The following is a 3,968-nucleotide window of genomic DNA, read 5'->3' on the forward strand; positions in this document are numbered from 1 at the left end:
GAAATCTTATGGAGATGTTCTCGTTATGTGCTTGATGGCGGTCACTTTATGTTTATGGTGTCGTTACTTTGGACGAAAGAATAAAGAAGAAGAGGGGAGAGAAAAGGGGTGACTCATTCTTTTGTCGCTCATAAAAAATTCCTTGATTGTCCAAGGCAACTTCACATTTGACATAAGTATTGACCTCTTTCGTCAGTTTGCCGTAGCTCGTGGCACTGTGATTCTTTCCAGTCGTCAGCTCTTTTCCCCCTCGCTTGGCTCCGTTGCAATGTTTGAATAGAGCCCTCCCTCTGATTTGAGATTCCTCTTGTCTTGGTCATAGTGTAGAAGGGTGACGGGGCCTAGTCCACCTTGGACATGTTGGCTGATGCTCATCAAGCTTTGAGCAACATCTTTTGCTTTTGCTACATGGGTAGTCACTCAGCCTTCATGTGGTCAAGATGTTTTTCCTAGCCAATGATTGTCTCCGGTGCTTGCTTCTTCAGGACTGACATTATCAGATTTGTTGCAATGGTGATATTGGTCACTTTGCTTGTCGTCCACTCCTACATTCGCGATGTCATCGTTACCAAGCACCATTTTGATCATGGAAGTCAAGGGTGTCATGGTATTTCTGTTCATTGGTCAACCCTTTCTTTTCTTTTCATCTATATCTCGGTGGAAGCAAAATCAACCTACATTCTTTCTGCACTATCATCTGCGGATTCCCATTCGGTCCGTTAGATAAACAGTAGAAAAGGTAGACTTGATTCCTCTATTTTTCGAAGAACTGGAATCTTGCCTAGGCATAGAGCAGTGATTTGCTGCGTGCCCACGTGCACGCCTATGTGGCAGTCATCGGCCAATTCTGCCACTTGGGCGCACAGCAGATCACTCCTGAGCATGCATAATCTTAGTGTGAATTATCTTGCATGAGAAGATGAAAAGAAAAAAAAGGAAAGTGGTGGAGAAGGGGCAATGAGTGATGGAGCTCCTCTCCACTCCCCCAATAGTATGGAAATATTGACAATGATATTCAAATTCGATTTGAAGTTTGAAAATAAAAATAATTTTAGTTTGAGTTCGATTTAAAATGAAATTTATGATCGATTTTGATTCATATGATTTGAACTTTGATTTGAGTAGAGTTGAATTTTAATTCGAAATGGTTTAAATTTGAGCCCGATCAAATCAGTCGAACCTTAATTTGATTATATTTACAGTAAAATTACATGCAAAAGAATAAAATAAAATATGGATAACACAAAATAATTATGATAGTATCTATCATTTTCGTGAGCTATTTGATGTGCAAGTTAGATCCGAAAGGTTTGAGATCTCTAAGCTTCTCTTTTGCTTAAAGATGCAGGAGGGTTTGTCTGCAGTACAATATGTACTAAAGATGAATGGCTACATAGAGCGTTTAGCATCACTCGATTTTATGATTGATCATGAGTTAAGTATTGACTTAATTCTACATAGTTTATCGAAAAATCATTTACAATTTGTAATGAACTATCAGATGAACAATTTAGAATCGACCATCCCCGAGATGATTAACATGCTCAAGACTGTGGAGCCTTCTGTTAAAGGTGAATAGAAAATTGTGATGTTAGTAGACTCCTCCAAGAAAGGTTCTAAGAGGAAACCAAAACATCAGGCTAAGGGGAAGAGCAAAAAAGCCAAGACAGTAGAACCGACACAAAAGGGTTCATGCCATCATTGTGGCAAGATGGGATATTGGCGAAGAAACTGTAAGATCTATCTTGATTCCGTGAAGAAGAATAAGGCATCTGATGCCCCATCCTCTTCAGGTATTTTCGTTATTGATTGTCATGTTATTTCCTCTGACATTTGGATATTGAATACTGGGTGTGACTCACATATATGTAATGACATACAGGGGTTAAGGAATAGCAGAAGACTTGTCAAGGGAGAATCAAGTCTGCGAGTTGGAAATGGAAAAAAGGTTTTTGCAGTTATCATCAGAACATACTTGTCAGAGCTTCCTAGTGGACTTGTCTTAGAACTAGATAATTGTTATTTTGTTCCAGCATTAATAAAGAACATTATTTCTATTTCTTGCTTAAATAGAAAAGATCTCCATTTGACTTTTAGTAATAATTGTTATTATATAACGTTGAATGTTGTTCTTTATGGCACTGAAACTTTATGCAATGACATTTACGCGTTAGATACATTTAGTGACGCATTTAATATAGATACGAGCAATAAATACGTCCGATTAGATAATCAATTAACCTCTTACTCGTGGCATTGCCGTCTTGGCCATATAAGCAAGAAATGCATGCCCGAATTATAAAAGATTATAGTTCTCAAATCATTTGAATTAGATACATTTGATACATACGATTCATATTTTAATGGTAAGATAACAAAGTTATCTTTTTCTGGAAAGGGTGAACGAGTTGATGAATTATTTGGGCTCATACATATCGATGTATGTAAACCAATGCCAACTCATGCACTAGGAGGTTATAACTACTTCATTACTTTTATCGATGGTCATTCTCATTATGGGTATGTGTATCTAATGAAACACAAGTTTGAAGCCTTTAAAAAGTTTAGAGAATTCAGAAATAAAGTAGAAAAACAACTTGGTAAAAATATCAAGATATTTCCATTTGATCGAGGTGGTGAGCATTTAAGGCAAGAGTTTCAAGATTATCTAAGGGAGAATGATATATTGTCTCAATGGACTTCGCCATATACGCCACAACATAATGGTGTATCGAAAAGGCGTAACCGAACCTTGTTGGACATGGTTAGGTCAATGATGGATCGTGCAAATCTTCCCAAAACCTTTTGGGGTTATGCACTAATGATAGTTGTTTACTTGCTAAACAGAGTCCCGACGAAGGCAATCTCAACTACTCCATATGAGGTACGGACTAATAAGAAACCCCTCATATCTTCTTTGAAGATATGAGGGTATTCTGCTTATGTGAAGAGAATTATATCAAACAAATTGGACGTAAAATCTGATAAGTGTTTATTTTTTAGATACCCTAAGGAAACTAAGGGTTACTAATTCTATCACCCCTTGGAACAAAAGGTGTTTGTTTCAAGGCATGCTACCTTCCTAGAGAAAGAATTTCTCTTACAGGAAGAAAAGTGAAAGTATGGTTGAACTTGATGAAGTTCAAGAGACTCCAATAAACATTAATGAGATGCCTAGTCAAGAACTACAACCGATTATGATACAACCTCCTCGTAGATTAGGTAGGACATGCAATATTCCCGAGAGATATGGATCTCTTGTGAGAGAATCGAATGACGTGCTACTCATTGAGGATGAGGAACCTGCTGATTACAAAGAGGCTCTAAATAGTTCAGAAAAGGACAAGTGATTTACAAACATGAAGTCGGAAATAGATTCCATGTATGAAAACCAAGTTTAGAATTTGGTGGACCCACTTGAAGGCATTATGTATAAAATGTCTGTGTGGATAATTTTTAGCTAGCTTAAAAGTATTTCTTTATTTTTTCATTTTTATCAACATGTGAAACAGAGTGGTTTGTTTGGTAATTTATTAAACGAATAGCAAATGCTATCAATTTTTTTATTGTACTCGGTGAAGAATAGACATGCTACTGAAAGAAAAAAAAGGCTAAATTGAAAGTATTATTATGTCTTATTATTCACTTGAATTTTTGTTTGTTGCACTCATTTTTGTCTCTTGCACTCTAGATTTAAAATTGTGAGCACGGGTCAAGCCTCTCCTAACTCTGATTCCTGGATCTGTACCGAGTAAATCAATTTACATGGTATATCTCTTATTACTTTTGATTTGATTTTAGTAGTTTGACTGGATGCGAGGGAGAGATAAGAAATTTAGTTCCTCATCCTATTGTAATGAAGATTTTCGATAAAAGGTCAGTATGATTAATTTTACAAACTCAGTAATTTTAATATTACTACTAACTATATACCAAACAAAGCAAGCATACTTTTAAGAACTAATGAG

This window comes from Zingiber officinale, chromosome 2A (assembly GCF_018446385.1).
Source record: "Zingiber officinale cultivar Zhangliang chromosome 2A, Zo_v1.1, whole genome shotgun sequence".
Taxonomy (NCBI): Eukaryota; Viridiplantae; Streptophyta; class Magnoliopsida; order Zingiberales; family Zingiberaceae; genus Zingiber; species Zingiber officinale.